The following is a 12,799-nucleotide window of genomic DNA, read 5'->3' as shown; positions in this document are numbered from 1 at the left end:
GCCAATTTTCGGGACATATCTTATGGCATACATTATGATTTCAGGAGGCAAATAAACTTTTTTGGAAAATATTTCCGTTTTTTTCAATTCCACTTTTAAAGAATACTGAAGATAATGGATAAAGGTTTAAATTCTTTAGATACAGAACTCTTCTCCAATTAAAACAAGCCTCCAATCTTTGAATCTTGATCTTATCTAGACATTCACATTCGCCACTGTGTGCTAAAGTGTTTTTTTAGCAGCTTCCTCTACATTCTTTTCTTTGATCATTTTAAAATCTGATTTACATTTGGAAATTCAGGTATTCTAAAATATAACATCAAGATGTTCAATAATTTTAGAACCAGCAGAAAAAAACTCAGCGTTAGCATTTTCTCGACTCTCTCTGTGTTCTAGACACACATAACAAATCTACATGAAGAATGAATTTCAAAACAGGATGGAAAAGCAGCATTTTAAAAGTTCACAAAACTGGGTTGCCTTCTTAGTCTTTTCTAGAAAGGGGAGCCCTAGCGATTTTTGAATTCTACAAAAATGCTCTAAAGGATAATAATAAATCATATATTAGATCATTTCTTACTCTTTATTATCTTATGATTTCAGGAGGCAAATAAACTTTTTTGGAAAATATTTCCGTTTTTTTCAATTCCACTTTTAAAGAATACTGAAGATAATAAATAAAGGTTTAAATTCTTTAGATACAAAACTCTTCTCCAATTAAAACAAGCCTCCAATCTTTGAATCTTGATCTTATCTAGACATTTACATTCGCCACTTTGTGCTAAAGAGTGTTTTTTTAGCAGCTTCCTCTACATTCTTTTCTTTGATCATTTTAAAATCTGATTTACATTTGGAAATTCAGGTATTCTAAAATATAACATCAAGATGTTCAATAATTTTAGAACCAGCAGAGAAAAACTCAGCGTTAGCATTTTCGCGACTCTCTCTGTGTTCTAGACACACATAACAAATCTACATGAAGAATGAATTTCAAAACAGGATGGAAAAGCAGCATTTTAAAAGTTCACAAAACTGGGTTGCCTTCTTAGTCTTTTCTAGAAAGGGGAGCCCTAGCGATTTTTGAATTCTACAAAAAGGCTCTAAAGGATAATAATAAATCATATATTAGATCATTTCTTACTCTTTATTATCTTATGGGTATTATATAGGACTTTCGCATCAGACACCAAACAAAAGCTGACTCTGGCGGGACTCGAACCCAAAACCTTCGAATGCCTACACTTTCCTAGAAGTCCAATGCACTATCCATTGCGCCACAGAGCCCGAAACTGAAAAAAATTGTTTGGAACTTCAGTGTGGCTAAAACTAATAAGAGAAAGAATAGTAAAAATGGAAATCACTCTAAAAGCAATCTTTCAAGATTTGAGAGCAGATTTTCACAAAATATTTACATTTTATTAAAGACAAAAATTTCAAGCCAATTTTCGGGACATATCTTATGGCATACATTATGATTTCAGGAGGCAAATAAACTTTTTTGGAAAATATTTCCGTTTTTTTCAATTCCACTTTTAAAGAATACTGAAGATAATGGATAAAGGTTTAAATTCTTTAGATACAAAACTCTTCTCCAATTAAAACAAGCCTCCAATCTTTGAATCTTTATCTTATCTAGACATTTACATTCGCCACTGTGTGCTAAAGAGTGTTTTTTTAGCAGCTTCCTCTACATTCTTTTCTTTGATCATTTTAAAATCTGATTTACATTTGGAAATTCAGGTATTCTAAAATATAACATCAAGATGTTCAATAATTTTAGAACCAGCAGAGAAAAACTCAGCGTCAGCATTTTCTCGACTCTCTCTGTGTTCTAGACACACATAACAAATCTACATTAAGAATGAATTTCAAAACAGGATGGAAAAGCAGCATTTTAAAAGTTCACAAAACTGGGTTGCCTTCTTAGTCTTTTCTAGAAAGGGGAGCCCTAGCGATTTTTGAATTCTACAAAAATGCTCTAAAGGATAATAATAAATCATATATTAGATCATTTCTTACTCTTTATTTTCTTATGGGTATTATATAGGACTTTCGCATCAGACACCAAACAAAAGCTGACTTTGGCGGGACTCGAACCCACAACCTTTGAATGCCTACAATTTCTTAGAAGTGCAATGCGCTATCCATTGCGCCACAGAGCCTGAAACTGAAAAAAATTGTTTGGAACTTCAGTGTGGCTAAAACTAATAAGAAAAAGAATAGTAAAAATGGAAATCACTCTAAAAGCAATCTTTCAAGATTTGAAAGCAGATTTTCACAAAATATTTACATTTTAGTAAAGACAAAAATTTCAAGCCAATTTTCGGGACATATCTTATGGCATACATTATGATTTCAGGAGGCAAATAAACTTTTTTGGAAAATATTTCCGTTTTTTTCAATTCCACTTTTAAAGAATACTGAAGATAATGGATAAAGGTTTAAATTCTTTAGATACAAAACTCTTCTCCAATTAAAACAAGCCTCCAATCTTTGAATCTTTATCTTATCTAGACATTTACATTCGCCACTTTGTGCTAAAGAGTGTTTTTTTAGCAGCTTCCTCTACATTCTTTTCTTTGATCATTTTAAAATCTGATTTACATTTGGAAATTCAGGTATTCTAAAATATAACATCAAGATGTTCAATAATTTTAGAATCAGCAGAGAAAAACTCAGCGTCAGCATTTCCTCGACTCTCTCTGTGTTCTAGACACACATAACAAATCTACATGAAGAATGAATTTCAAAACAGGATGGAAAAGCAGCATTTTAAAAGTTCACAAAACTGGGTTGCCTTCTTAGTCTTTTCTAGAAAGGGGAGCCCTAGCGAACTTTGAATTCTACAAAAATGCTCTAAAGGATAATAATAAATCATATATTAGATCATTTCTTACTCTTTATTATCTTATGGGTATTATATAGGACTTTCGCATCAGACACCAAGCAAAAGCTGACTCTGGAGGGACTCGAACCCACAACCTTTGAATGCCTATGCTTTCCTAGAAGTCCAATGCGCTATCCATTGCGCTACAGAGCCAGAAACTGAAAAAAATTGTTTGTAACTTCAGTGTGCCTAAAACTAATAAGACAAAGAATAGTAAAGATGGAAATCACTCTAAAAGCAGTCTTTCAAGATTTGAGAGCAGATTTTCACAAAATATTTACATTTTAGTAAAGACAAAAATTTCATGCCAATTTTCTGGAAATATCTTATGGCATACATTATGATTTCAGGAGGCAAATCAACTTTTTTGGAAAATATTTCCGTTTTTTTTAATTCCACTTTTAAAAAATACTGAAGATAATGAATAAAGGTTTAAATTCTTTAGACACAAAACTCTTCTCCAATTAAAACAAGCCTCCAATCTTTGAATCTTTATCTTATCTAGACATTTACATTCGCCACTTTGTGCTAAAGAGTGTTTTTTTAGCAGCTTCCTCTACATTCTTTTCTTTGATCATTTTAAAATCTCATTTACATTTGGAAATTTGGAGAGCAGATTTTCACAAAATATTTACATTTTAGTAAAGACAAAAATTTCAAGCAAATTTTCTGGACATATCTTATGGCATACATTATGATTTCAGGAGGCAAATAAACTTTTTTGGAAAATATTTCCGTTTTTTACAATTCCACTTTTAAAGAATACTGAAGATAACGGATAAAGGTTTAAAGGAGTAAAACTCAGCGTTAGCATTTTCTCGACTCTCTCTGTGTTCTAGACACACATAACAAATCTACATGAAGAATGAATTTCAAAACAGGATGGAAAAGCAGCATTTTAAAAGTTCACAAAACTGGGTTGCCTTCTTAGTCTTTTCTAGAAAGGGGAGCCCTAGTGATTTTTGGATTCTACAAAAATGCTCTAAAGGATAATAATAAATCATATATTAGATCATTTCTTACTCTTTATTATCTTATGGGTATTATATAGGACTTTCGCATCAGACACCAAACAAAAGCTGACTCTGGCGGGACTCAAACCCACAACCTTTGAATGCCTACACTTTCCTATAAGTCCAATGCACTATCCATTGCGCCACAGAGCCTGAAACTGAATCAAATTGTTTGGAACTTCAGTGTGGCTAAAACTAATAAGAGAAAGAATAGTAAAAATGGAAATCACTCTAAAAGCAATCTTTCAAGATTTGAGAGCAGATTTTCACAAAATATTTACATTTTAGTAAAGACAAAAATTTCAAGCAAATTTTCTGGACATATCTTATGGCATACATTATGATTTCAGGAGGCAAATAAACTTTTTTGGAAAATATTTCCGTTTTTTTCAATTCCACTTTTAAAGAATACTGAAGATAATGGATAAAGGTTCAAATTCTTTAGATACAAAACTCTTCTCCAATTAAAACAAGCCTCCAATCTTTGAATCTTGATCTTATCTAGACATTTACATTCGCCACTTTGTGCTAAAGAGTGTTTTTTTAGCAGCTTCCTCTACATTCTTTTCTTTGATCATTTTAAAATCTGATTCACATTTGGAAATTCAGGTATTCTAAAATATAACATAAAGATGTTCAATAATTTTAGAACCAGCAGAGAAAAACTCAGTGTTAGCATTTTCTCGACTCTCTCTGTGTTCTAGACACACATAACAAATCTACATGAAGAATGAATTTTAAAACAGGATGGAAAAGCAGCATTTTAAAAGTTCACAAAACTGGGTTGCCTTCTTAGTCTTTTCTAGAAAGGGGAGCCCTAGCGATTTTTGAATTCTACAAAAATGCTCTAAAGGATAATAATAAATCATATATTAGATCATTTCTTACTCTTTATTATCTTATGGGTATTATATAGGACTTTCGCATCAGACACCAAACAAAAGCTGACTCTGGCGGGACTCGAACCCAAAACCTTTGAATGCCTACACTTTCCTAGAAGTCCAATGCGCTATCCATTGCGCCACAGAACCTGAAACTGAAAAAAAATGTTTGGAACTTCAGTGTGGCTAAAACTAATAAGAGAAAGAATAGTAAAGATGGAAATCACTCTAAAAGCAATCTTTCAAGGTTTGAGAGCAGATTTTCACAAAATATTTACATTTTAGTAAAGACAAAAATTTCAAGCCAATTTTCTGGACATATCTTATGGCATACATTATGATTTCAGGAGGCAAATAAACTTTTTTGGAAAATATTTCCGTTTTTTTCAATTCCACTTTTAAAGAATACTGAAGATAATGGATAAAGGTTTAAATTCTTTAGATACAAAACTCTTCTCCAATTAAAACAAGCCTCCAATCTTTGAATCTTGATCTTATCTAGACATTTACATTCGCCACTTTGTGCTAAAGAGTGTTTTTTTAGCAGCTTCCTCTACATTCTTTTCTTTGATCATTTTAAAATCTGATTTACATTTGGAAATTCAGGTATTCTAAAATATAACATAAAGATGTTCAATAATTTTAGAACCAGCAGAGAAAAACTCAGCGTTAGCATTTTCTCGACTCTCTCTGTGTTCTAGACACACATAACAAACCTACATGAAGAATGAATTTCAAAACAGGATGGAAAAGCAGCATTTTAAAAGTTCACAAAACTGGGTTGCCTTCTTAGTCTTTTCTAGAAAGGGGAGCCCTAGCGATTTTTGAATTCTACAAAAATGCTCTAAAGGATAATAATAAATCATATATTAGATCATTTCTTACTCTTTATTATCTTATGGGTATTACATAGGACTTTCACATCAGACACCAAACAAAAGCAGACTCTGGCGGGACTCAAACCCACAATCTTTGAATGCCTACACTTTCCTAGAAGTCCAATGCGCTATCCATTGCGCCACAGAACCTGAAACTGAAAAAAAATGTTTGGAACTTCAGTGTGGCTAAAACTAATAAGAGAAAGAATAGTAAAGATGGAAATCACTCTAAAAGCAATCTTTCAAGGTTTGAGAGCAGATTTTCACAAAATATTTACATTTTAGTAAAGACAAAAATTTCAAGCCAATTTTCTGGACATATCTTATGGCATACATTATGATTTCAGGAGGCAAATAAACTTTTTTGGAAAATATTTCCGTTTTTTTCAATTCCACTTTTAAAGAATACTGAAGATAATGGATAAAGGTTTAAATTCTTTAGATACAAAACTCTTCTCCAATTAAAACAAGCCTCCAATCTTTGAATCTTGATCTTATCTAGACATTTACATTCGCCACTTTGTGCTAAAGAGTGTTTTTTTAGCAGCTTCCTCTACATTCTTTTCTTTGATCATTTTAAAATCTGATTTACATTTGGAAATTCAGGTATTCTAAAATATAACATAAAGATGTTCAATAATTTTAGAACCAGCAGAGAAAAACTCAGCGTTAGCATTTTCTCGACTCTCTCTGTGTTCTAGACACACATAACAAACCTACATGAAGAATGAATTTCAAAACAGGATGGAAAAGCAGCATTTTAAAAGTTCACAAAACTGGGTTGCCTTCTTAGTCTTTTCTAGAAAGGGGAGCCCTAGCGATTTTTGAATTCTACAAAAATGCTCTAAAGGATAATAATAAATCATATATTAGATCATTTCTTACTCTTTATTATCTTATGGGTATTACATAGGACTTTCACATCAGACACCAAACAAAAGCAGACTCTGGCGGGACTCAAACCCACAATCTTTGAATGCCTACACTTTCCTAGAAGTCCAATGCGCTATCCATTGCGCCACAGAACCTGAAACTGAAAAAAAATGTTTGGAACTTCAGTGTGGCTAAAACTAATAAGAGAAAGAATAGTAAAGATGGAAATCACTCTAAAAGCAATCTTTCAAGGTTTGAGAGCAGATTTTCACAAAATATTTACATTTTAGTAAAGACAAAAATTTCAAGCCAATTTTCTGGACATATCTTATGGCATACATTATGATTTCAGGAGGCAAATAAACTTTTTTGGAAAATATTTCCGTTTTTTTCAATTCCACTTTTAAAGAATACTGAAGATAATGGATAAAGGTTTAAATTCTTTAGATACAAATCTCTTCTCCAATTAAAACAAGCCTCCAATCTTTGAATCTTTATCTTATCTAGACATTTACATTCGCCACTTTGTGCTAAAGAGTGTTTTTTTAGCAGCTTCCTCTACATTCTTTTCTTTGATCATTTTAAAATCTGATTTACATTTGGAAATTCAGGTATTCTAAAATATAACATCAAGATGTTCAATAATTTTAGAACCAGCAGAGAAAAACTCAGTGTTAGCATTTTCTCGACTCTCTCTGTGTTCTAGACACACATAACAAATCTACATGAAGAATGAATTTCAAAACAGGATGGAAAAGCAGCATTTTAAAAGTTCACAAAACTGGGTTGCCTTCTTAGTCTTTTCTAGAAAGGGGAGCCCTAGCGAACTTTGAATTCTACAAAAATGCTCAAAAGGATAATAATAAATCATATATTAGATAATTTCTTACTCTTTATTATCTTATGGCTATTATATAGGACTTTCGCATCAGACACCAAACAAAAGCTGACTCTGGTGGGACTCGAACCCACAACCTTTGGATGCCTACACGTTCATAGAAGTCCAATGCGCTATCCATTGCGCTACAGAGCCAGAAATTGAAAAAATTGTTTGTAACTTCAGTGTGCCTAAAACTAATAAGACAAAGAATAGTAAAGATGGAAATCACTCTAAAAGCAATCTTTCAAGATTTGAGAGCAGATTTTCACAAAATATTTACATTTTAGTAAAGACAAAAATTTCAAGCCAATTTTCTGGACATATCTTATGGCATACATTATGATTTCAGGAGGCAAATCAACTTTTTTGGAAAATATTTCCTTTTTTTTAATTCCACTTTTAAAAAATATTGAAGATAATGGATAAAGGTTTAAATTATTTAGATACAAAACTCTTCTCCAATTAAAACAAGCCTCCAATCTTTGAATCTTTATCTTATCTAGACATTTACATTCGCCACTTTGTGCTAAAGAGTGTTTTTTTAGCAGCTTCCTCTACATTCTTTTCTTTGATCATTTTAAAATCTGATTTACATTTGGAAATTCAGGTATTCTAAAATATAACATAAAGATGTTCAATAATTTTAGAACCAGCAGAGAAAAACTCAGCGTTAGCATTTTCTCGACTCTCTCTGTGTTCTAGACACACATAACAAATCTACATTAAGAATGAATTTCAAAACAGGATGGAAAAGCAGCATTTTAAAAGTTCACAAAACTGGGTTGCCTTCTTAGTCTTTTCTAGAAAGGGGAGCCCTAGCGATTTTTGAATTCTACAAAAATGCTCTAAAGGATAATAATAAATCATATATTAGATCATTTCTTACTCTTTATTATCTTATGGGTATTATATAGGACTTTCGCATCAGACACCAAACAAAAGCTGACTCTGGCGGGACTCGAACCCACAACCTTTGAATGCCTACACTTTGCTAGAAGTCCAATGCGCTATCCATTGCGCCACAGAGCCTGAAACTGAAAAAAATTGTTTGGAACTTCAGTGTGGCTAAAACTAATAAGAGAAAGAATAGTAAAAACGGAAATCACTCTAAAAGCAATCTTTCAAGATTTGAGAGCAGATTTTCACAAAATATTTACATTTTAGTAAAGACAAAAAATTCAAGCCAATTTTCGGGACATATCTTATGGCATACATTATGATTTCAGGAGGCAAATAAACTTTTTTGGAAAATATTTCCGTTTTTTTCAATTCCACTTTTAAAGAATACTGAAGATAATGGATAAAGGTTTAAATTCTTTAGATACAAAACTCTTCTCCAATTAAAACAAGCCTCCAATCTTTGAATCTTTATCTTATCTAGACATTTACATTCGCCACTTTGTGCTAAAGAGTGTTTTTTTAGCAGCTTCCTCTACATTCTTTTCTTTGATCATTTTAAAATCTGATTTACATTTGGAAATTCAGGTATTCTAAAATATAACATCAAGATGTTCAATAATTTTAGAATCAGCAGAGAAAAACTCAGCGTTAGCATTTTCTCGACTCTCTCTGTGTTCTAGACACACATAACAAATCTACATGAAGAATGAATTTCAAAACAGGATGGAAAAGCAGCATTTTAAAAGTTCACAAAACTGGGTTGCCTTCTTAGTCTTTTCTAGAAAGGGGAGCCCTAGCGATTTTTGAATTCTACAAAAATGCTCTAAAGGATAATAATAAATCATATATTAGATCATTTCTTACTCTTTATTATCTTATGGGTATTATATAGGACTTTCGCATCAGACACCAAACAAAAGCTGACTCTGGCGGGACTCAAACCCACAACCTTTGAATGCCTACACTTTCCTATAAGTCCAATGCACTATCCATTGCGCCACAGAGCCTGAAACTGAATCAAATTGTTTGGAACTTCAGTGTGGCTAAAACTAATAAGAGAAAGAATAGTAAAAATGGAAATCACTCTAAAAGCAATCTTTCAAGATTTGAGAGCAGATTTTCACAAAATATTTACATTTTAGTAAAGACAAAAATTTCAAGCAAATTTTCTGGACATATCTTATGGCATACATTATGATTTCAGGAGGCAAATAAACTTTTTTGGAAAATATTTCCGTTTTTTTTCAATTCCACTTTTAAAGAATACTGAAGATAATGGATAAAGGTTTAAATTCTTAAGATACAAAACTCTTCTCCAATTAAAACAAGCCTCCAATCTTTGAATCTTGATCTTATCTAGACATTTACATTCGCCACTTTGTGCTAAAGAGTGTTTTTTTAGCAGCTTCCTCTACATTCTTTTCTTTGATCATTTTAAAATCTGATTCACATTTGGAAATTCAGGTATTCTAAAATATAACATAAAGATGTTCAATAATTTTAGAACCAGCAGAGAAAAACTCAGTGTTAGCATTTTCTCGACTCTCTCTGTGTTCTAGACACACATAACAAATCTACATGAAGAATGAATTTTAAAACAGGATGGAAAAGCAGCATTTTAAAAGTTCACAAAACTGGGTTGCCTTCTTAGTCTTTTCTAGAAAGGGGAGCCCTAGCGATTTTTGAATTCTACAAAAATGCTCTAAAGGATAATAATAAATCATATATTAGATCATTTCTTACTCTTTATTATCTTATGGGTATTATATAGGACTTTCGCATCAGACACCAAACAAAAGCTGACTCTGGCGGGACTCGAACCCAAAACCTTTGAATGCCTACACTTTCCTAGAAGTCCAATGCACTATCCATTGCGCCACAGAGCCTGAAACTGAAAAAAATTGTTTGGAACTTCAGTGTGGCTAAAACTAATAAGAGAAAGAATAGTAAAAATGGAAATCACTCTAAAAGCAATCTTTCAAGATTTGAGAGCAGATTTTCACAAAATATTTACATTTTAGTAAAGACAAAAATTTCAAGCCAATTTTCGGGACATATCTTATGGCATACATTATGATTTCAGGAGGCAAATAAACTTTTTTGGAAAATATTTCCGTTTTTTTCAATTCCACTTTTAAAGAATACTGAAGATAATGGATAAAGGTTTAAATTCTTTAGATACAAAACTCTTCTCCAATTAAAACAAGCCTCCAATCTTTGAATCTTGATCTTATCTAGACATTTACATTCGCCACTTTGTGCTAAAGAGTGTTTTTTTAGCAGCTTCCTCTACATTCTTTTCTTTGATCATTTTAAAATCTGATTTACATTTGGAAATTCAGGTATTCTAAAATATAACATAAAGATGTTCAATAATTTTAGAACCAGCAGAGAAAAACTCAGCGTTAGCATTTTCTCGACTCTCTCTGTGTTCTAGACACACATAACAAACCTACATGAAGAATGAATTTCAAAACAGGATGGAAAAGCAGCATTTTAAAAGTTCACAAAACTGGGTTGCCTTCTTAGACTTTTCTAGAAAGGGGAGCCCTAGCGATTTTTGAATTCTACAAAAATGCTCTAAAGGATAATAATAAATCATATATTAGATCATTTCTTACTCTTTATTATCTTATGGGTATTACATAGGACTTTCACATCAGACACCAAACAAAAGCAGACTCTGGCGGGACTCAAACCCACAATCTTTGAATGCCTACACTTTCCTAGAAGTCCAATGCGCTATCCATTGCGCCACAGAACCTGAAACTGAAAAAAATTGTTTGGAACTTCAGTGTGGCTAAAACTAATAAGAGAAAGAATAGTAAAGATGGAAATCACTCTAAAAGCAATCTTTCAAGGTTTGAGAGCAGATTTTCACAAAATATTTACATTTTAGTAAAGACAAAAATTTCAAGCCAATTTTCTGGACATATCTTATGGCATACATTATGATTTCAGGAGGCAAATAAACTTTTTTGGAAAATATTTCCGTTTTTTTCAATTCCACTTTTAAAGAATACTGAAGATAATGGATAAAGGTTTAAATTCTTTAGATACAAATCTCTTCTCCAATTAAAACAAGCCTCCAATCTTTGAATCTTTATCTTATCTAGACATTTACATTCGCCACTTTGTGCTAAAGAGTGTTTTTTTAGCAGCTTCCTCTACATTCTTTTCTTTGATCATTTTAAAATCTGATTTACATTTGGAAATTCAGATATTCTAAAATATAACATCAAGATGTTCAATAATTTTAGAACCAGCAGAGAAAAACCTCAGTGTTAGCATTTTCTCGACTCTCTCTGTGTTCTAGACACACATAACAAATCTACATGAAGAATGAATTTCAAAACAGGATGGAAAAGCAGCATTTTAAAAGTTCACAAAACTGGGTTGCCTTCTTAGTCTTTTCTAGAAAGGGGAGCCCTAGCGAACTTTGAATTCTACAAAAATGCTCAAAAGGATAATAATAAATCATATATTAGATAATTTCTTACTCTTTATTATCTTATGGCTATTATATAGGACTTTCGCATCAGACACCAAACAAAAGCTGACTCTGGTGGGACTCGAACCCACAACCTTTGGATGCCTACACGTTCATAGAAGTCCAATGCGCTATCCATTGCGCTACAGAGCCAGAAATTGAAAAAATTGTTTGTAACTTCAGTGTGCCTAAAACTAATAAGACAAAGAATAGTAAAGATGGAAATCACTCTAAAAGCAATCTTTCAAGATTTGAGAGCAGAATTTCACAAAATATTTACATTTTAGTAAAGACAAAAATTTCAAGCCAATTTTCTGGACATATCTTATGGCATACATTATGATTTCAGGAGGCAAATCAACTTTTTTGGAAAATATTTCCTTTTTTTTAATTCCACTTTTAAAAAATATTGAAGATAATGGATAAAGGTTTAAATTCTTTAGATACAAAACTCTTCTCCAATTAAAACAAGCCTCCAATCTTTGAATCTTTATCTTATCTAGACATTTACATTCGCCACTTTGTGCTAAAGAGTGTTTTTTTAGCAGCTTCCTCTACATTCTTTTCTTTGATCATTTTAAAATCTGATTTACATTTGGAAATTCAGGTATTCTAAAATATAACATAAAGATGTTCAATAATTTTAGAACCAGCAGAGAAAAACTCAGCGTTAGCATTTTCTCGACTCTCTCTGTGTTCTAGACACACATAACAAATCTACATTAAGAATGAATTTCAAAACAGGATGGAAAAGCAGCATTTTAAAAGTTCACAAAACTGGGTTGCCTTCTTAGTCTTTTCTAGAAAGGGGAGCCCTAGCGATTTTTGAATTCTACAAAAATGCTCTAAAGGATAATAATAAATCATATATTAGATCATTTCTTACTCTTTATTTTCTTATGGGTATTATATAGGACTTTCGCATCAGACACCAAACAAAAGCTGACTTTGGCGGGACTCGATCCCACAACCTTTGAATGCCTACAATTTCCTAGAA

General features: G+C 32.0%; 4 non-coding genes across 4 annotated transcripts; all 4 read right to left on the bottom strand.

Moving 5' to 3' along the window:
• Positions 1-2,954: 2,954 nt before the first annotated feature.
• TRNAR-UCU (transfer RNA arginine (anticodon UCU)) lies at positions 2,955-3,040 on the bottom strand. Its single transcript is given in 2 exon segments — positions 2,955-2,990; positions 3,004-3,040. It is a non-coding gene; the product is annotated as a tRNA-Arg (tRNA).
• A 4,439-nt stretch (positions 3,041-7,479) lies between these two features.
• Positions 7,480-7,565, bottom strand: TRNAR-UCU (transfer RNA arginine (anticodon UCU)). Its single transcript is given in 2 exon segments — positions 7,480-7,515; positions 7,529-7,565. It is a non-coding gene; the product is annotated as a tRNA-Arg (tRNA).
• Positions 7,566-8,355: 790 nt separating this feature from the next.
• Positions 8,356-8,441, bottom strand: TRNAR-UCU (transfer RNA arginine (anticodon UCU)). Its single transcript is given in 2 exon segments — positions 8,356-8,391; positions 8,405-8,441. It is a non-coding gene; the product is annotated as a tRNA-Arg (tRNA).
• A 3,428-nt stretch (positions 8,442-11,869) lies between these two features.
• TRNAR-UCU (transfer RNA arginine (anticodon UCU)) lies at positions 11,870-11,955 on the bottom strand. The gene is given in 2 exon segments: positions 11,870-11,905; positions 11,919-11,955. It is a non-coding gene; the product is annotated as a tRNA-Arg (tRNA).
• Between the last annotated feature and the right edge of the window lie 844 nt (positions 11,956-12,799).

Source organism: Anomaloglossus baeobatrachus, chromosome 3 (assembly GCF_048569485.1).
Source record: "Anomaloglossus baeobatrachus isolate aAnoBae1 chromosome 3, aAnoBae1.hap1, whole genome shotgun sequence".
Classification (NCBI taxonomy): domain Eukaryota; kingdom Metazoa; phylum Chordata; class Amphibia; order Anura; family Aromobatidae; genus Anomaloglossus; species Anomaloglossus baeobatrachus.
Note: the sequence above shows the minus strand (reverse complement) of the source record. Positions and strands in the feature narration are given on the sequence as shown.